A 22,167-nucleotide genomic window follows, 5' to 3' on the forward strand; every position below is an offset into this window, starting at 1 on the left:
AGATCAGCAGTGAACCCGTAGGTCTGCCATTCCGTCTGCTACTAAGGACCACCGTTGTGTCCTAAATATGGAAATCCGGGTCTTATGACCATTTTGGAATCCACCGAGGTCCGGTATCACGCCGTGTATTAACCTCAAAATGAGTGCATGAATGCAAGTGATTAGCCAAACAACGTCTCCGACCTCACCCGACACGTCGTCACGTGTTCTAGCTAACTTATTGTCTCTAAAAAGCCTACCCTAAGGCAAACGTCGATTCTGCGACAAAATGAATTAATCAAAAGAAGAAGAATGTACTTTGGAACTCATGGTTGCCGGCTAAACTTTAGATAGCCAATCAATAAACTGCTCATCGAGCGAAAAGGTACCGAAGTACTTGGAAACTTATAGTTCCCGGCTAAACTTTAGATAGCCAAACAATAACCTGCTCAACGAGCGAAGGAGTACGAATGTACTTGAAACTCATAGATTTCCTCAAAACTTGGACTCGACGACACTTCTCATATTTCCAAACTAATACTCAGGCTCTATGCTCTTATCTAAGGATGTTATTATTGTTCAAAGGATTTAGAAATTGATTAATGTCTTATGAATTTCCGTGATAAAATAGATTTCATTTAATCTTATAATACTTCCTAAGAGTTTTCAGAGATCCCATAATCTCAAATAATTCCCTGAGAAGGTCTCGATCCATTAAAACATAACAAGGTCCGAACTCCGTTCGTCCTTCTAAACTTTCTCAAAATCTCATAAAAATTCGGCATGACTTGCCCGCAATCCTCACTCCTCAGAATCTCAGGTGCACGTGGAATAGCATAAATAAAACAGCTCAGTCAAAAGCATAACAACATATTCCAACACATCCTAAGTTAACCATGTAGCACATAGCATGTGAATCATTTAGCACACAATATCATGGCATCAATTACTCAACAAGGTCGGCCGAAGCCTCAGAGAACAATTCAGACATTTAGCAATTAAGTGCATAACACATAAATCAAGTCGAACTTGTCGACACCTAAAGCATTATCTAGTAATTCAGAGAGTAGCCCTCACCGGTGGGTCTTCCAGCTTCTTCCTCAAAATGTTCTTCAAGCTCTTCTCCTTGATCTCTGGGAATCTCCTCAAACGAACCTTAAGCAGAAATCACAGAAATCAACACCAAGAGTCAGAAACTCAGCAATCAAAGAGTCCTAGGGTTACACGGTACACTACTACCTCCGTGGTACGACAATCTAACGCGTTAAGACAAGTTTTCGAAAAATCGGATTCTCCCCCCCCCCCTTGATATAGCTCTCGGCCACTTCCTTTAATTGGGAGGGTCGATTTTTCTTCGATCAAACTTGGTTCCTAGGTTAACATAAGCCGTAACTAAGACGGTTCTAAGCTCGGAAAAATTTTCGGATCGAAAACTGATATAGGGGTAGTTTGGTCATTATTTTTAGCTCAAAATTTCAAAATTGAATTTTTGAAAAACAAATTGGATGGGGACGTCCACAACGACGTTTATGACGACAAATCCTACTAGCACTAAGCCAAGTCGATAGATTAGAGCGTAAAGGTTGCGACTTTGCCGAAAAATGGGTATTTAAGGTAGAAATTGATCCCGGCGGCATTTCGTCGACATTCGACAAAATCTAATCCGCAGAACACGCTCAGGAGCATGCAGGGAAGAAGTTTAGTCACTGAAATCAGCGTATTTGAACAGTTTTTCAAAAACCTCAAAATTTTGAACTCAGAAAGTCGCAGGAGAAGTGGACAGAAACGACGATTCGAAGGAGAGTATAGTTTACCTACCTCGAGGTCTTCGATTAGTGACGATCGGTGAAGCAAACGGGCAAGAAACGACGAAGATCCGGATCTCTCTCTCTCTCTAGGTGCTCGCGGGTTTGGGGAGGGGAAATGGGTATTTTTTTGCAAAAAATCTAATTTTCAAGCTATTTATAGGTTTTGGAAAAACGGAAAAAAGATTTTTTTGCGATTCCGATTTTTCCTGCGCGTTCCTCTGCGCATTCTAAGATAGGTTCTGGCGACAGAATTCCAGAACTCAAAACAGGATTCTTGGAATTAAACCAAAAGATCCAAAATCGGCATAAGTCGGTGTAAGTCGGATTATCCCGAAAAACTACTTTTTGCAGTGATCGTCGGATGAGAAAACTTCCTTCTGAAGAAAGATTAGGAATGATGAGAGAAATAGGAGAACGCGGGTGGAATCTTCTTTTGCAGCTCTGAATAGAAAAAGTCTTCATTGTCTGTCGATCTTAGGTTTTCCCGAACTATCAGGGATTCCGTTTCGGCAAACTTCCGAGAATTGGAATTTGACGTTCGTACTTTCCAGGATTTCGCATCGAAATGATTGTTTAAGGACGGAAAAGAGAAGTTCTAACATTTCTCTGAGGATTTTTGGAATTAGTTTCCATCGTGTCCTAAAGCGTAAATTAACTATTCACTAATACCTTTGACCTAGGATTAAGCGTATGTTAGTCGTGCTATAACTCTTTCGGTTTTTCGATAAATTCTTGGACTTTTCCTGAACCTTTTTCCTTCCCAAATTTATCTTAATCAAATAACTCTTTTATTTTATTCACTTATCCAAAGCGTTAAAACTTGGGCCTTACATTACTACCCTCCAAAATGAAAGTTTCGACCTCGAAACTTAAGGGTCAGTAAAAAGTTCTGGGTACTGTTCCTTGATCTTTTCCTTCAGCTCCCACGTCGCATCGCCGGTGTCCTTGTTCCAAATAACCTTCACTAACTCGATCTCTTTTCCCCTCAACTGCTTTATCCTTGTGTCACCAATGCTGATTGGCGGTGTCTCGAAAGACAAGTTATCCTTCAACTCAATGTCATCCAGCTCGATAACGTGCGTCGGATCAGCAATATACTTCCGCAGTTGTGACACATGGAATACATCGTGAACGTTTGATAGAAAAGGCGGTAGTGCGATCTGATAAGCTACCGGTCCTACACGACGAGTAATCTGATAAGGTCCAATGAACTTTGGCGTCAGCTTTCTTGACTTGATTGCTCGACCAACTCCTGTAGTCTGGGTAACTCGCAGAAACACATGATCTCCTTCTTCGAATTCCAGGGTTCTGCGCCTTTGATCTGCATAGCTCTTCTGTCTACTCTGAGAAGCCTTCATCTTCTCTCTGATCTGTTTAATCTTCTCAGTTGTCTGTTGCAGAAGTTCCGGTCCTACTAACAAATTCTCTCCATCTTGATACCAACATAAAGGTGTTCTACACTTGCGGCCATACAATGCCTCATACGGTGCCATACCTATGGTCGTATGAAAACTGTTGTTGTATGTGAATTCAATCAGTGGCAATAGGGTATCCCAACTGCCCTTGTTGTCTAACACGCAAGCTCGTAGCAAATCCTCCAATGATTGGATAGTTCTCTCAGTTTGCCCATCAGTCTGTGGATGATAAGCAGAACTTAATCTCAGCCTCGTTCCCAAAGCATTATGAAGAGCTCCCCACAAATGTGAAGTAAACTTCGGGTCTCTATCGGAAACGATACTTATTGGCACTCCATGAAGTCGCACAATCTCAGCTATATAAATCTCTGATAGCTTATCCACGTTGTACGTAGTTCTCACAGGTATGAAATGAGCCGACTTAGTCAATCGATCCACGACTACCCAAATCGAATCATATCCTTTTTGAGTTCTTGGTAATGCCACGACAAAATCCATCGATATGCTATCCCATTTCCATTGAGGTACATCCAAGCTTTGTAGCATACCCGCAGATTTCTGATGTTCCACCTTCGCCTTTTGACAGGTTAAACATGCAGCTACATATTCTGCCACTTGTCTTTTCATTCCTGGCCACCAAAAATTCACCTTCAAGTCCTGATGCATCTTTTTCATTCCAGGGTGAATGCTCAACTTACTTTTGTGACCTTCGTCCATTATCAACCTCCTTAAGTCAGGGTTGTTAGGTACGCAAACTCTACCCTTACACCGTAGGATATTGTCACTTCCTACCTTGAATTCCGGGTCCTTACCCTGAATTACCAAATTCCTTTTTCCGAGTAAAAATTCATCTTGTAACTGTTGGTCTCGGATTTCTTCCATCAATCCATTGGTAATCCTGATCATCCCGAACCTCAGTTCTCCCTCGGATACTCTTACGTCCAAACTCAAATCTCGGAATTGTTCCAGCAGTTGCAGCTCCTTCACCATCATTGACGAGATATGCATCTTCCTGCTCAATGCATCAGCAACAACATTAGCTTTTCCAGGATGGTAATGTAAGGTAAAATCGTAATCCTTGAGAAACTCCATCCAACGTCGTTGTCTCATGTTCAACTCCTTCTGGTCGAACAAGTACTTCAAGCTCTTGTGATCACTAAATATGGTGAAATTGCATCCATATAAGTGATGTCTCCAGATCTTCAACGAAAACACAATGGCAGCAAGTTCTAAGTCATGAGTCGGATAGTTCTTCTCATGAGTCTTCAGTTGTCGTGAAGCATAAGCCACCACCTTCCGATGCTGCATCAGCACACATCCCAAACCTTGATGCGAAGCATCACAGTACACTTCATATGGTTCCTCTGGTTGCGGTAAGACGAGTACAGGTGACGTCGTCAAACGTTCCTTCATTGTCTGAAAGCTAGTTTCGCACGCTTCGGTCCATGCAAAAGGTTGATCCTTCCTCGTAAGTTGAGTCAAGGGTCCAACGATCTTGGCGAAATTCTCAATAAAGCGACGATAGTATCCCGCCAAACCGACAAAACTCCTGATCTCAGTCACGGTCTTTGGCCGTTCCCATGACAACACCGTCTCTACCTTTGCTGGATCCACAGCTATACCTTCTTTAGAGATCACATGGCCCAAGAATTTTACCTCTTCGAGCCAAAATTCACACTTAGAAGGGTTGGCGTACAACTTTGTCTCTCTCAACACTTGTAAAACCTGACGCAAGTGCCCTTCATGATCTTCAGCGTTCTTTGAGTAGATCAGAATGTCGTCGATAAACACCACGACGAATCGATCCAAGAACGGATGGAATGTCCTGTTCATGTAATCCATGAAGATAGCAGGTGCGTTTGTCACCCCAAATGGCATCACTAGATACTCATAGTGTCCATAACGAGTCCGGAATGCCGTCTTCTGGATATCCTCAGTCTTTACTCTGATCTGATGGTAACCCGACTTCAGGTCTATCTTTGAGAATATCGCAGCTCCTCGTAGTTAATCCATCAAATCATCAATTCTAGGTAGCGGATACCTATTCTTGACGGTCACTTTGTTCAGTTGTCGATAGTCGACACAAAGTCTAGATTTCCCATCCTTCTTTTTCACCAATAAGACGGGTGCTCCCCAAGGTGAAACGCTTGGTCGGATGAATCCCTTCGACAGAAGATCCTCAAGTTGAGACTTCAACTCCACCAATTCCGCAGGTGCCATCCGATATGGTGCAATCGAAATCGGTCCTGTTCCCGGTACGATGTCAATAGCAAACTCAATGTCGCGTACAGGCGGCAAACCAGGTACATCGCCAGGAAAAACATCCGCGAAGTCCCTCACAACTGGAATATTACTCACTTCCGAATTCCCTTTACTCTCCAAGCTTAACAAAACTGAATACTCTTGAGATCCTTCATTCAGAGAGACGCTAATATGATTGGCGGATAGATACTCGGAAAGATCCGAGTCAGGAAATACCACTCTCTTTCGGCTGCAGTCCAGAAGACAATGGTAGTGGGACAACCAGTCCATCCCTAGGATAACATCTAGGTTCTTGAGAGTTAGGCACACTAGGTTAGCATGGTAAACTTTATCCCTATAGGTTACTGGGCAATACATGCATGCAGTATTGGCAAGCAGAGTTTTGGCAGGTGTGGTAACTATAAGATCGAAACTCAAAGTAGTAACGGGAAGTTTTAATCTAGCAGTACATTCCCTAGAGATAAAAGAGTGCGTTGCTCCGGAATCGAAAAGTACAGTTAGGAGATTACCGTCAATCTCGCAATCTCCCCTGATCAGACCATCAACCCCTTCAGCTTCTTCACCATCCATGGTGTAGACTCTTGCCTTGGCAGCAGGACGCTTCCCACGAGCAGTGTTAACAGCTGGTTCTGTCTTGGGTGCTCTGCATTGAGCAGCAGTATGCCCCAACTTGTTACAGTTAAAGCATTTGGGCCTCATGTCAGTACAAGCATTGGCATAGTGCCCAGGCTGCCCACATCTGTAACAGGTCATCTCCCTGTTCACAGTCTGACCTCCAGAACCTCCAGCAGTACCCACCATGGGCCTATAAGATCCTGAAGCAATTCCTCTACCTGCAGGACGTTGATACGGCCTCCTGCTCTGAAATCTCCCTCTGCCTTGAAAATTTTGAGAGCCCGACCTCATCGGCCTTCCTGTTCCAACACGGTTCAGTCTCCTGTTCTTCATTATCTCTGAAGGTATGAAAAACGGTAGAAAGGGGGGGTTTGAATAACGTTTTCAGAACAAAACTTCCACCTTAAAGATTTTGACAAATCTTTCGAGAACTTAAGTGCTAAAGATAAGAGATAGAAAAGCACACAAGGATTTTATCCTGGTTCACTTGATTAATCACTCAAGCTACTCCAGTCCACCCGTTAAGGTGATTTCTTCCTTCTTAGAATGAAGGCAATCCACTAATCAGGTAAGAGTTACAACTGCACTTGAAACCTACAAGTGACTAACAATTACACTGACTTAGCTCACACTAAGATTCACTCTCTTAGTCTTCTCTAGGATCCGATCAACCTTGATCTCCTAAAGGAACTAAACAAACTGTTTATCAAAGAATTGTTTACAAGAGATTTGCTTCTAAAAAGCTAATTGTAAACTCAATGAATTTCAGATGAAAGAAAGCTTAGAATATTTTGAATATGTCTTGCGCGTGTGTATTTCTTTTTCTAGCCGCTTCTTTCAATCTTCAGCCTCTATATATATACTCCAAGGATTAGGGTTGAGCGTTGCATGGGAAATGCTACCGTTGGAGGGCAGTTCTGGAAAATCCAGCTTCTGCTGTGGCTGAGAACGTTAGGTAGGTCGTCAGGAAGGTACACTTGCTTTTGTACTTGGATAGCGACTTGACCTTTTAACCTAGGAGACTTCTGATCAGGGGAATACTTCATATTGGAACTTGTGAAGCCGGTTGATCAGAGTCAGAGGGAAAGCACAGATCCTCTGACCATTGTATCTTCTGATTCTGAACTCTGAGGGAAGAACATGGCCTTCAGAGTTTCTTGCTTCTGGACTTCAGAGTTTCCACTATTCAGCTTCTGGATCTTCAGAGTCTTCTACACCATCAGAACATCTGAACCTTCAGTGTTTCTTGGTTATCAGAACTTCTGGATCTTCAGAGCTTCTAGCGACTGAGTCCACATCAGAGTTTGTATAGCTTCAGAACTTCTGAAGCTTTTCCACTGTTCATACTGAACATGGTGAATGCGAAAGCGTTGCTTGGGTTACCCTTTATACACAGTGCTTCTGATTTGTGTGAGATTGAGTTGAGGTCAGAGCCTGTAAATAGCACACTCAGAAAAACACGTTAGAGTACCACAATTGTTCATATCAAAAGGTTAACTTGTAATCATCAAAACATAGAGTTGTACTACTAGATCAAAACTTGATCTTACAATCTCCCTCTTTTTGATGATGACAAAACTAAGATTTTTGATGAACAATTCTTAAACATTAAACTGAATTCACTCAGAGTTTAGAGATATAGAATAAGACTTATCCTGATGTGAATAGTTTATCTTGCTCATTCTGAATTCAAGTCACTGCTTGATTCTGAGCTTAGCTCCCCCTGAATCTAATACTTGATGAAAACGTTAGTAAAGTCTAGATTCTGAGCTAAAAAATATAAGAGTTCAGAGTGAAAAGCTTATGACATAGATGAAAAACGAATAATCAGAGCGCATAAGTGATCAGAGTCATGGACAAGGTATCAGAGTCTTGGGTATCAGAGTCAACTTAGAATCACTTCAGAAGAAGTGAAATGTATTCCTTGTATTTGCCCAGTGACACATCTATGGTCATGAAGGTGGAACTCTTAAAATCTCCAAAAGAAAAATAAGTCACACTAACACATCTTACAAATCAAAAACTGGGTTTACTCCCCCTTTTTGTCATAAGCAAAAAGCTTGGGGTGTGAAAAACTTAGCTTGAAGTACAAGGTACTCCCCCTTAGAGAAGGTCTAAGTTTAAAAGAAAATGAAAACGATGTAAGAATCAGAGTTAGGCGAAAATAAATAGAAGAGTTAATGCAAGGGATGAACGTTTACCACCGGTCAAGTGAGTAAATAGAAGGGTCAGTTACCAAGAACTTAACCTCGAGAAACTGTAAGAGCATTAACTTTCAGAGAGAAAGTGAAGCCTATAAAAAGCGTTGGAGAGAAAGGTAAGCTTCACACCTCGAATAATTTTCAGTAAGAAAAAAATGACATCATACAACGTAGCACTAGAAGAGCTGAGGAAGAAGGCCTTTGAAGAGGACTTGTTCCTGAACATCAGGCATCCAGAGGGTGCAACTACCATCGCGGAGCTGTCACGGACACTGCTGGAAGAGGACCTGCGTCCAGAGTTGGAGAGAGACCTGAAGGAATTTCTTGCCTTCGTGGAGGAGGTGCAAGAACTCAGCCGGCTTGAACTCAAGCTGCTGGAAGAGAAAGAGAGTTTGGAAGAGAAGCTCAAGACTTCAGAAGAGATTCTGGAGAGGGATGAGCTAAAGATCAGGCTCAGCAACATCCAGCATGTACTGGAGCGTCTGGAGAAGGATAGGTCAGAGCAGCGCCAGGAGTGCAGAAGAATGAGGAGAGATCCTCCATTCTAGATTATATGATGGAAAGAAATATGATGTAAACACAAAACAATTATGAATAAAACGAGTTTAGCAAACATATGTGACATAAGTATATAGTTATGCATATATAATCACAAACGAACAAAAGAGAATAAATAAATAAAAAGAAACAGAGTTTAACAAAGGAAAACAAAGGTAACGAAAAAGAAGAAAAAGAAGAGATCCTAAAACTAAGGTTTGTCAGTGCGTCGCAGAAGTTCCATCATCATGTGCTTCATCTCAATCAGCATGGATTCATGAGTGTCAAGACGTTGTTCCATGATGTCGAGTCTGGATGAGCTTGTCTGAGTAGAACTGGAAGGAACATTCTGAGCAGCTTGAGGATCTGGAATGGAAGCAGAAGCAGCAGGAGTAAACACAACTGGTGCAAGTGCTTGGCATCTAAGAGCTTCAGCCTCAGCTTCAAGTCGCTCTGCCTCAAGTCTGGCTTGTTCAGCTTGAGCTGCTGCTTGACGTGCAGCTTCTTCTGCTTGTTCTTTCTTTCTCTTGGCTTCTTCAATAGCTTCAAGAAGCTTATTTCTCTGTTCTAGTTCATGAAGAGCCACCCTTCTAGCAAACCTTTGCTTTGCAGCCTCAATGCTTTGACTGCCCTCTGCATGCAGGAGCTGCATCATAATCGGAACTTGAGCCACTAGCCAAGTGCTCAGATTGTTCCACTCATCAGCCACATTTTCAGCATTCTCACTGAGATCAGTCTGACCGTGCACATTGCGGAGCCTCAAGGAGGCTTCATGATAGAAGATATTGATGCACTCAGAGAGAGATGTGGGTTGAAGGTGAGTATAGGGAATTATGGAGAGGTTGGGTGCAGGAGAGGCTGGGTGATTGCTGCTATGAGCTTCAGAGGCACCTTGTGGAGAACCAATGTTAATCATGGGAGCATTGGGTTCAGAGGTTCCAAGGTGAGGGTCTGAAGTTTCAACCAGAGGGTGAGGTGATCTAACCGAGGATTGGTTAGACACTGATTGTTCGGGTTCAGGGTCTGGTTGAATGGGCTCTTGTTGGTCAGGGACAGGGTGAGCTTGTTGAACTAAGGGGTCTGCCTCTTGGATAGGATTGGCCAAGATAGGTTCATCTGGGTCAACTAGACGTTCAGGTCTAGGGCCAGGATATCTCCTAGGGCTTGGACAGGTAAGGTAATACTCTTCCAAGGCAGACACCTTCTCTTTTCTAACCTCCATGAATTTTCTAATTGATTCAGAGTTATTGGAGGGAGAAGAATCAACAACATTGATTGGGAAGGATACAGGTGTAAAGGCTGTTGAAGAGTCTGTATCCGTGGTTCTGGCAGCAGGACGTGCTGATGCTCTGGGAGCAGAGTGATCAGACGTTCTGGGTTGTGGTTCTGTTTGGTTGGGCTCTGGTTGGTCATGGATGATGGGTTCAGAAGATAATGGGTCGTACGGAATGGTAAGGAGAGAGGTTGGATCTTCTGACCTAGAGGTTGGGTTCTGAAGCAAATTCCAGAGAGGTGCTTCGGTAGGAGAAGGTTGAAAGAAGGAGGATCGTGGGGAATGTGGTGGAGAGGTGGTTTGTGCGGCTGGTTGGGATTCAGGAATAGGAGTGAGGGGATTTGAGGAGTGTTGAAGCAAGGCAGAAATAGGAAGTGCATCAAATAAATTCAAATCATCATCAGAAGCAAGTGCAGGCTTACTTGAATGTGCTGATGATCGAGTCACTCTGGCAGGAGGTTCAGTCCTTCTGACCACTGCAGCAGCTGGTTCCACCCGAGTAGGCTTCACCACGATTCTGACCTTCTTCTGCTTCTTCTTTGGAGGACCATCCTCACTATCACTATCATCACCATCATCAGGCTTTCTCTTTGTCTTCTTGACCAGAGGGACATCAGATTCTTCAGAGGATTCTTCCAGAACCATCTTCCTCTGAGCTTTCTTCTTGGGAGGAGAAGGAAACTCTGGAGCTGGCGGCAGTCTGCTGAAGAAATCATCAAGATCAATCTCGAATCCTTGAGCCCTGAGGTCTTCAACATAGCATCTGATGGCTTCAGGATTGTCTACTTGAGTCCACAGTGGGTAGTCATTCAGAGGCATCCTTCTTCCTCTGATCTCAAAAGATGTGTCTTCATGAGCAGGAGCAATCTTCTTCTGGACCAAACCCATCTTCTTCAGAGAGTTGGCAGTGAAGACATCGCTGACAATTGTGCTCAAGTCCTCTGTGCAACCAGCATTGATCAGGTCTTGAATGAGGCCACTCTCAATGAAGAGATCAGACAGCAGTCTCCCAAAGGGGATATACTTGATTGCTGACTTGATTGAGGCAGTAGTCCTAGACTTCCGGATACACTCCTTCAAGTAGGAGAACAGGAAGTAGGGAAGGCAGATCTTCCTCTTGTCTTGAATGAAAAACAGCATCGCCTTCTGGTTGAAGTTGATGTAATCTGGGGAACTGCCCTTCGGTCTCTGATTGATGCAGTTGAGCAGGATCTTGTGCCAGATCCTGAGTTTGGGGTGAAGGTCCATCACCTTGTAACTTGTCTTGCCCGGTTTGAAAGTGGTGTACAGGGCCTGGTTGGTTTTGTCTTTGGTGCTGGGTTTCAGCTTCGACTCAGTGAATTGGAATCGAAACCCATAAGCAGTGTCTGCACCTAGCAGATTCACGAATGACTTCTCCGTGATGATGATCTTCCTGCCAAGAATATGAGAAACCACCTGAGTATCATCGCAGTCGGCGTGCTTCCAGAATTCCTTTACCAGCTTCTCATACACCGGTCCTCGAAGTCGGCTGAAGTAATTTCCCCAACCTTGAGCTTGGACTTCAGGACGAAGATCAAACCCATTTGCAGCCAGGTTGTCGAGGTCGAATCTCCATTCTGCCAGGACTTGGAGTTCCTCAGGAGCAAATACGCAGTGAACGGCACAGCCCCGTTCTGCAATTGGAACAATCTGCTCTTGAGCTTGAACTTGTTCTTGTGCCGGGTTCTCAGAGCCCCTTTGACCCGTTGCCAAACCAACTACCATGTGAGGGAACTGAGGTGCATCTGCAGTAGATCTTCTGGTTTGTCTCACCATTTTGAAGAGGTTGAAGGTTTGAGGTAGAAGATGAAGTTTGAAGGATGAATAGAGATCGAGAGAGAAATCAAGAAAGAGGCGGTTTTGAAAAGCAGAGAGTGCGAGAGTGAAAACCGGAAGTGAACGAGAACGTGTGTGTATAGTGGGTTTTATCAAATAACCGTTGTTGATTCAAAAAGCACTTTAAGATCAACGGTTGAAAATTAAAGATAGATAGTAACAGTAAAATACACAATCACACACAGGAGATAAGCATATCTACACGCAATCATAACAGACTGTCACACGGGCACAAGGAATTATGCATCAGAAATTCTGACACACGTGTTGTTGTCTCAGCTTCAGAGTCAGTACCAGTGGGCACACACACTCTGATTGAGTTACCTTCTGGACTAGACATCTTCTGATCAAGAAGTATCATAGTCAGAGGTTCTGATCCATCTTCACTCTGGACAAAAGTCCATGTTTAGATTTTTCAGAATAAAATTAAATCTATCCTCTGCTAAGGGCTTTGTAAAGATATCTGCCCATTGATGGTCAGTATCAACAAACTTCAGAAGAAGTACGCCCTTCTGTACATAATCTCTAATAAAGTGATACTTTACCTCAATGTGCTTTGCCCTTGAATGCAAGATAGGATTCTTACTCAATGAGATTGCAGCAGTGTTATCACAATAGATTGGGATATTGCTCTCAAGGATCTGATAATCCTCCAGCTGATGTTTCATCCAGAGCATCTGAGTGCTGCATATTGCTGCTGAGATATATTCTGCCTCTGCAGTTGATAGTGCAATGGTTGATTGCCTCTTGCTTGCCCATGAGACTAGATTGCTTCCCAGAAATTGACAATTTCCAGAAGTACTTTTTCTCTCTGTTCTATCTCCAGCATAATCAGCATCACAATAACCTGAAAGCTTATACTCTGATGTTTTCTTATACATCAAGCCAAGGTTAGTGGTGCCTTTCAGATACCTTAGGATCCTCTTAACAGCAGTTAAGTGGGTTTCCCTTGGATCTGATTGGAAACGAGCACATAAGTGAACACTAAATAATATGTCTGGCCTAGATGCAGTTAAGTATAGAAGTGAACCTATCATTCCACGATAGAGCTTCTGACATACTTTACCACTTTTATCTTCTTTCTCCAAAATGCATGTAGGATGCATTGGAGTCTTGGCCACTGTAGATTCCAGCATATTGAACTTCTTCAGAAGTTCTTTAGTGTACTTGCTCTGATGGATATATGTTCCTTCTGGTGTTTGATCAACTTGTATTCCCAGAAAGTACTTTAATTCTTCCATCATACTCATCTCAAATTCAGCCTGCATCATCTCAGAAAATTCTTTGCATAGAGATTGATTAGCAGAACCAAATATAATATCATCAACATAAATTTGCACAATTAAGATATCATCTTTATAAGTCTTGCAAAAAAGAGTTGTATCTACTTTACCCCTTACAAACTCATTCTCCAGAAGGAATGAGCTAAGTCTCTCATACCATGCTCTGGGAGCTTGCTTCAGACCGTAGAGTGATTTCTTCAATTTGAACACATGGTCTGGTTTCTTTTCATCTTCAAAACCTGGGGGTTGATGAACATAGACTTCCTCTGAGATATAACCATTTAGGAAGGCACTCTTTACGTCCATCTGATGTAGAACTATGTTGTGATTTACTGAGAAGGAGATCAACAGTCTAATTGCCTCCAGTCTTGCTACCGGAGCAAATGTTTCAGTGTAGTCTATTCCTTCCTGCTGGCTGTAGCCTTGAGCAACTAGCCTTGCCTTGTTTCTGACTACTTCTCCTTTCTCATTTAGCTTGTTTCTGAATACCCATTTCGTTCCAATAACATGAACATTCTCAGGCTTCTTCACTAAGCTCCAAACATCGTTCTTGGAAAATTGATTCAATTCTTCTTCCATGGCCAGAATCCACTCCTTGTCCTGAAGAGCTTCATCTATGGACTTGGGTTCAATTAAGGACACCAATCCTTTCAGACTCAGCAAGGTCTCTTCAGAGGGTCTGAAGGCAGATCTGGTTCTGACTGGTTCATCTTTGTTGCCCAGAATCAATTCCTTAGGGTGAGCTGCAGTGATTCTGCTCTTCTTCAGAGTTTGTGAGTTAGAGGGACCAGCTTCTTCCTCTGGTTCATCTTCCTCTGGCTCAACTTCCTCTGGAGCTTTGCCTTTGTCAGAAACATTAATGCTTAAATCTGCAAATTTTTCAACTAGCTTTGACTGGTCAGAGTCAAGCTTATCATCAAATCTAACATGAATAGATTCTTCAATAGTCTTAGCATCAGTATTATAAAATCTAAAACCTTTAGATCTATCAGAATAACCAAGTAATAGACACTTAGAAGACTTAGCATCAAATTTATGCAATCTATCCTTAGTATTGAGAACATAACAAACACAGCCAAAAGGATGAAAATAAGAAATGTTGGGTTTTATGTTCTTCCACAATTCATAAGGAGTCTTATTCAGAATTGGTCTCACAGAGATTCTGTTCTGAATGTAACATGCTGTATTTACTGCCTCTGCCCAAAAGTGCTTAGCCATGCCAGTTTCTTGGAGCATGGTTCTAGCCATCTCCTGAAGAGTTCTGTTCTTCCTCTCAACAACACCATTTTGTTGAGGAGTTCTGGGACAAGAGAAATCATGTGCAATTCCATAGGAATCAAACAGACTCTCAAACTTGTCATTCTCAAACTCTCCACCATGGTCACTTCTGACACGCACAATCCTACAAGCCTTCTCGTTTTGCACTTGAGCAATGAAGGTAGAGAACACAGCATGAGACTCATCCTTGCGGGTTAGAAACTTTACCCATGTCCAGCGGCTATAGTCATCAACGATAACCATCCCATATCTCTTGCCACCTATAGACTCAGTTTTCACTGGTCCAAACAGGTCGATATGCAGAAGTTCTAACGGCCTTGAGGTTGAGACAACATTCTTTGCCTTGAAAGGGACTTTTGTGAATTTGCCTTTCTGACATGCTTCACAAAGAGCGTCTGAAGCGAACTTCAGATTGGGTAAGCCCCTGACAAGATTTAGCTTGCTCAGCTGAGAAATCTTTCTCATACTGGCATGCCCTAACCGTCTATGCCATACCCACTGCTCTTCATCAACAGACAGAAGGCACTTCACATTCTGAGCCTCCAACTCAGATAATCTGATCTTATAAATGTTGTTCTTCCTCTTGCTGTTAAACAGAACAGAGCCATCGATCTGACTTACAGCCCGGCAGGACTTTTGATTGAATATAACATCATAACCCTTGTCAGCTAATTGACTTATAGACAATAAGTTATGTGTTAAGCCGTCTACCAATAAAACATTATCAATGCATGGACTACTATCTACACAAATAGTACCAGTACCAACAATTTTACCCTTTTCATTTCCTCCAAAGCCAACTTCGCCTCCAGGCTTAAGTTTCAGCTCTCGGAACATACGCTTTTCTCCCGTCATGTGACGCGAGCATCCACTGTCCAGATACCATGATTGGTGTTTCAGTGGAGCTATCAAGGATATCTGCAACATAGATAATCTTGTCCTTAGGTACCCACTTTCTGGGTCCTCTTTTGTTAGTTACCCCAGAGGTTCTGATCACCTTGGGTGTCTCAACATAATATTTTAAAGGAATATTTGCATGATATTTAGTCATAGAGAAAGATCCCTTTTTAAGAGGGTTTTTAGCAATTTTAGCAGGTACAGGATCAGGCAATATGGTACCAGAGGGAACAAAGCATTCATACAAGGATTTAGCTTTAGACACAGAAGGCTCATTTCTAATTGGTTTAGAATAGCCAATGCCATGCATTCCATTTCTGCTTACGCCATAGATCATTGAAGCCATTAAGCTTCTATCCACGCTTTTAGCTAGGAATCTTTGAAAAGACTTTTCATACTTAGATTCATTTCTACAATCAGAGGCATCACAGGCAACAATTTCTTCTAACTTAGCAATCTGGTTCTTAAGCACAGAGTTAGAATTTACCAAAGCATGATTTTCATTTTTCAAATCAGAAATAATTTTCTCATGTTCAGAAGGAGTCTTGGAGACAGCAGATAAGTTCTTTTTCAACTTTTTATGCTTAGACAATAAAGAGTTATACTTATCCATGATATCAAACAAAGCATGTTTCAGTTCAGAGGTAGAGAAAGAAGCAAATACCTCATTTTCATCGTCTGAGTTAGGATCTCCTTCTGATTCTGAGTCAGAGTCAACAGCTTCCTTTGACTCTGCTTCCTTGTCTTTGACAATTGCCATGAGTCCTTGGACTTCACCATCAGAGTCAACATCCTCTGACTCTGATTCATCAAATGTCCCCATCAGACTCTTCTTCGTCTTGAAGTGCTTCTTTGGCTTCTTGTCTTTCTTCAACTTTGGACAATCACTTTTGTAGTGCCCAGATTCTTTGCACTCAAAACATGTGACTTCCTTGATTGAAGACTTCTTCTGGCCTGAGGACTCATACTTTCCTTTTGCCTTTCCAGAGCCTTTGAACTTGCTCTGCCTGTGCTTCCAGATGCGGTTGAGTCTCTTGGAGATCAGAGTCAGCTCATCTTCATCAGAATCTTCTGATGCTTCTTCAGATTCTTCTTCTTCAGCTTGAAGAGCCTTTGACTTCTCAACCTTAGCCTTTTCAGATTTGGATTTCAAGGCTATGGACTTTTTCCTCAGATCTTGCATCTCTGAGCGTTTCAGCTCATGGCATTTCAAAATGCTGATGAGTTCTTCTAAACTCATATTCTCAACGTCTCTCGTGAGCTCTATTGAAGTCACCAAAGGCATCCAACTTTCAGGAAGACACCTGATGACCCTTATGACATGATCTTTTGTTGTGTAGCTCTTGTTGAGAGGTCGTATGCCAGCTACAAGCAATTGAAATCTGGAGAACATTTCTTCAATGGACTCATTTGGCTCCATGATGAAGGATTCATACTTTTGGATCAAAGACAATGCCTTTGATTCTTTGACTTTCTTGTTTCCTTCATGAGACATCTTCAGAGATTCAAAAATGCCTTTAGCAAACTCACGATCTGTAATCTTCTGGTACTCCTCATAGGAAATAGCACTTAGAAGAATTGCTCTTGCTTTGTGATGTTGTGAGTACAGCTTCTTTTGATCTGCAGTCATCTCTGACCTTGGGATCTTCTTTCCATCTGCATCAACTGGACGCTCATAGCCATCCACAATAATATCCCAGAGATCTGCATCGAAACCCAGAAAGAAACTTTCCAGTCTATCTTTCCAATATTCGAACCTTTGACCATCGAACATAGGAGGCTTTGCGTTGTAACCATCTCTTTGAGTTTCACTGGTGGTGGCAGCCATTGTTTTTCACACCGGCCCGGATCACTGAACACTGTTAGGTGTGGTAATCAGAACTTGCGCTCTGATACCAATTGAAGGTATGAAAAACGGTAGAAAGGGGGGGTTTGAATAACGTTTTCAGAACAAAACTTCCACCTTAAAGATTTTGACAAATCTTTCGAGAACTTAAGTGCTAAAGATAAGAGATAGAAAAGCACACAAGGATTTTATCCTGGTTCACTTGATTAATCACTCAAGCTACTCCAGTCCACCCGTTAAGGTGATTTCTTCCTTCTTAGAATGAAGGCAATCCACTAATCAGGTAAGAGTTACAACTGCACTTGAAACCTACAAGTGACTAACAATTACACTGACTTAGCTCACACTAAGATTCACTCTCTTAGTCTTCTCTAGGATCCGATCAACCTTGATCTCCTAAAGGAACTAAGCAAACTGTTTATCAAAGAATTGTTTACAAGAGATTTGCTTCTAAAAAGCTAATTGTAAACTCAATGAATTTCAGATGAAAGAAAGCTTAGAATATTTTGAATATGTCTTGCGCGTGTGTATTTCTTTTTCTAGCCGCTTCTTTCAATCTTCAGCCTCTATATATATACTCCAAGGATTAGGGTTGAGCGTTGCATGGGAAATGCTACCGTTGGAGGGCAGTTCTGGAAAATCCAGCTTCTGCTGTGGCTGAGAACGTTAGGTAGGTCGTCAGGAAGGTACACTTGCTTTTGTACTTGGATAGCGACTTGACCTTTTAACCTAGGAGACTTCTGATCAGGGGAATACTTCATATTGGAACTTGTGAAGCCGGTTGATCAGAGTCAGAGGGAAAGCACAGATCCTCTGACCATTGTATCTTCTGATTCTGAACTCTGAGGGAAGAACATGGCCTTCAGAGTTTCTTGCTTCTGGACTTCAGAGTTTCCACTATTCAGCTTCTGGATCTTCAGAGTCTTCTACACCATCAGAACATCTGAACCTTCAGTGTTTCTTGGTTATCAGAACTTCTGGATCTTCAGAGCTTCTAGCGACTGAGTCCACATCAGAGTTTGTATAGCTTCAGAACTTCTGAAGCTTTTCCACTGTTCATACTTAACATGGTGAATGCGAAAGCGTTGCTTGGGTTACCCTTTATACACAGTGCTTCTGATTTGTGTGAGATTGAGTTGAGGTCAGAGCCTGTAAATAGCACACTCAGAAAAACACGTTAGAGTACCACAATTGTTCATATCAAAAGGTTAACTTGTAATCATCAAAACATAGAGTTGTACTACTAGATCAAAACTTGATCTTACAATCTCCACCTCAGTGGCTTTCTCAACCAAAGTCTGAAAACGAGTGATTCCCAACGGTTTCACCGAGTCTTCAATATCGGGCCTCAGCCCATTCACAAAGCGCTTGCACATGTAGGGTTCATCGACCCCATTGCGGAAGAATCGAAAGTGCTTGGCCAACGATTCCAGCTTGGCAGCATATTCCGGGATGGACATGCTACCCTGACGAAGTGTCAGGAATTGCGACTCACGCTCGTCCCGAGCACTATCTGGAAAATACTTCTCCAGAAAAGCAGCACGAAACGAAACCCAATTCACTTCCAAGTTGTTTGCTTCCATCATTCCTCTGGCGCCTCTCCACCAGTACTCAGCATCACCCAACAGTAGAAAGGTTGCCATTCCCACCTTGGCCCCCTCAGCAGTCTGTAATACACCGAAGATCTTTTCAATCTCCTGGATCCAGAGATCCGCTTTGTCCGGATCAGTACCCCCCGAGAACTTAGGTGGATCCTGTCTCCTGAAATCATTCAGGCCTCTGTTCTGGTCCATTGTCACTTCCCTCTGGCGTTGGTGCTGATCACGTGCCTCCTCAGCAGCACGCCTCATAGCATTATCGTTTGCCTGTGCAGTCACAGCTTGGGCCATAGTGGCCATCATCTCAGCTAGTTGGTTAGCGTTCACCATGTTCTGCTAAATTAACAAACAGTTAGTGCTCATCATAAGATAGCATCTAATATAACTATACAATATGATTAAGCAATAACTTCAAACAATTCTAAGCGAAAAATCGCTTGGCAGACAATCAATTTTTTACTCTTTGCAGAGTCACACAACCTAGCACATAAGACCTATTCCCCAAGACTCCTAAAAGACTCGACTAAGCTCTGATACCACAATGTAACACCCCGATTTCGGTGGCGTCACTTTAGTAACCAAAAGGAATACTTAAGCGGAAAAACGTGAATTATTTTTTTTCGACAATATAACTAAAGGCAGAAAGCAATAAACTTCCCAACAAAAGATAAAAGAGACTACTATACAACTATATATACATGCCTCGCTAAATACAACCACGTCACGAGTAACCTCCAGTGACGGGTGACAGAAAGAGAGTAACGCCCGAAGGCAATATGTACAGTCCAAGGTAAAATTACTGTGTCCGCAACACTAAACCTCAAAATCTGAGAACAAGTTGGCCCAGCGGCCTAAGAAAAGACCCCCTAAATCCAACCAGCTCTCTGTGATCTCCATAGGAAACCACACAAAAAGCTACCGGTAGGAAACTACCCTGTCCCCAAAACTGAAGCATGACGGTCAGAGCATCGACACTACTCCTACACTATCCCTACCCGAGGAGCCCACACTAGCACTCGATCCTACACGCTAGCGCGGTCGTCATCCGAATCTGCATCCAGGACGACTAAGTCGACATACTCAACACTGCCCTCTCTGTCCACCCTAATGCGCTCCTGCACTGGCCTCTCGGGCTCGGGGCCCGGAACGAGATCCGCGACGACAGCAGCAGCAGAAGACGGACTAGACTCCGTCAAAGCCCCACCTACTGGCACCTCCTCAGAGGAGTCCTCATCATCCGAAGGGGATGGTGGCGGTGGAGGTCCTCCCAAGCCGGGTCCACAGTGTACACCTGGAGGCAGGTTGAAGCTCACTATGTGCCTCCTCATCACCCCTCCGTCAAGCGTCCGAATCGGTCGACACGGTCCTCCATGACCCGACCGGTGTAGGTCGCACGGTGGCCCTCGGGATCGACCACCCATGCACCTGGGTCGTCTTGATCAAGCATCTCGTACCTGGTCCCCCCCGAGGGGCTGACCATGGTAAACCAATCCCCCATACTCATCTGACAAATGGCGTAGTCCGCCCAAACACACACAGCAGACGCGAGGGTCAACTCCAAAGAATTATATAATTAATAAAACCAGATATAATTATAGGATAATAAATACTTGCCTCTCAGGCTTATAAGTTTTGGGATAGTTTCCTAGGGTTGCATGTATCACAATGAATATAAAGAACCATAAAAACAAGTAGCATGCCTCAAAAATAGGATAAACAGTTACCAATCACACTCAGCAACTAAGTCAGCATGTATGTTGCATGAAATGCAATGCTGGGTAACAAAATGCATTCCGGAAGAAGGATGGACATCAACGAGACGGCCCTAACAGCAGCCACGGTGGGTACCTTCCTGCTCGCGTGTCTCTTACACCACACAAAAGTAGTCAGATCAGCAGTGAACCCGTAGGTCTGCCATTCCGTCTGCTACTAAGGACCACCGTAGTGTCCTAAATATGGAAATCCGGGTCTTATGACCATTTTGGAATCCACCGAGGTCCGGTATCACGCCGTGTATTAACCTCAAAATGAGTGCATGAATGCAAGTGATTAGCCAAACAACGTCTCCAACCTCACCCGACACGTCGTCACGTGTTCTAGCTAACTTATTGTCTCTAAAAAGCCTACCCTAAGGCAAACGTCGATTCTGCGACAAAATGAATTAATCAAAAGAAGAAGAATGTACTTTGGAACTCATGGTTCCCGGCTAAACTTTAGATAGCCAATCAATAAACTGCTCATCGAGCGAAAAGGTACCGAAGTACTTGGAAACTTATAGTTCCCGGCTAAACTTTAGATAGCCAAACAATAACCTGCTCAACGAGCGAAGGAGTACGAATGTACTTGAAACTCATAGATTTCCTCAAAACTTGGACTCGACGACACTTCTCATATTTCCAAACTAATACTCAGGCTCTATGCTCTTATCTAAGGATGTTATTATTGTTCAAAGGATTTAGAAATTGATTAATGTCTTATGAATTTCCGTGATAAAATAGATTTCATTTAATCTTATAATACTTCCTAAGAGTTTTCAGAGATCCCATAATCTCAAATAATTCCCTGAGAAGGTCTCGATCCATTAAAACATAACAAGGTCCGAACTCCGTTCGTCCTTCTAAACTTTCTCAAAATCTCATAAAAATTCGGCATGACTTGCCCGCAATCCTCACTCCTCAGAATCTCAGGTGCACGTGGAATAGCATAAATAAAACAGCTCAGTCAAAAGCATAACAACATATTCCAACACATCCTAAGTTAACCATGTAGCACATAGCATGTGAATCATTTAGCACACAATATCATGGCATCAATTACTCAACAAGGTCGGCCGAAGCCTCAGAGAACAATTCAGACATTTAGCAATTAAGTGCATAACACATAAATCAAGTCGAACTTGTCGACACCTAAAGCATTATCTAGTAATTCAGAGAGTAGCCCTCACCGGTGGGTCTTCCAGCTTCTTCCTCAAAATGTTCTTCAAGCTCTTCTCCTTGATCTCTGGGAATCTCCTCAAACGAACCTTAAGCAGAAATCACAGAAATCAACACCAAGAGTCAGAAACTCAGCAATCAAAGAGTCCTAGGGTTACACGGTACACTACTACCTCCGTGGTACGACAATCTAACGCGTTAAGACAAGTTTTCGAAAAATCGGATTCTCCCCCCCCCCTTGATATAGCTCTCGGCCACTTCCTTTAATTGGGAGGGTCGATTTTTCTTCGATCAAACTTGGTTCCTAGGTTAACATAAGCCGTAACTAAGACGGTTCTAAGCTCGGAAAAAATTTCGGATCGAAAACTGATATAGGGGTAGTTTG

The sequence above is a fragment of the Lotus japonicus genome, chromosome 6 (genome assembly GCF_012489685.1).
Source record: "Lotus japonicus ecotype B-129 chromosome 6, LjGifu_v1.2".
Lineage (NCBI taxonomy): Eukaryota > Viridiplantae > Streptophyta > Magnoliopsida > Fabales > Fabaceae > Lotus > Lotus japonicus.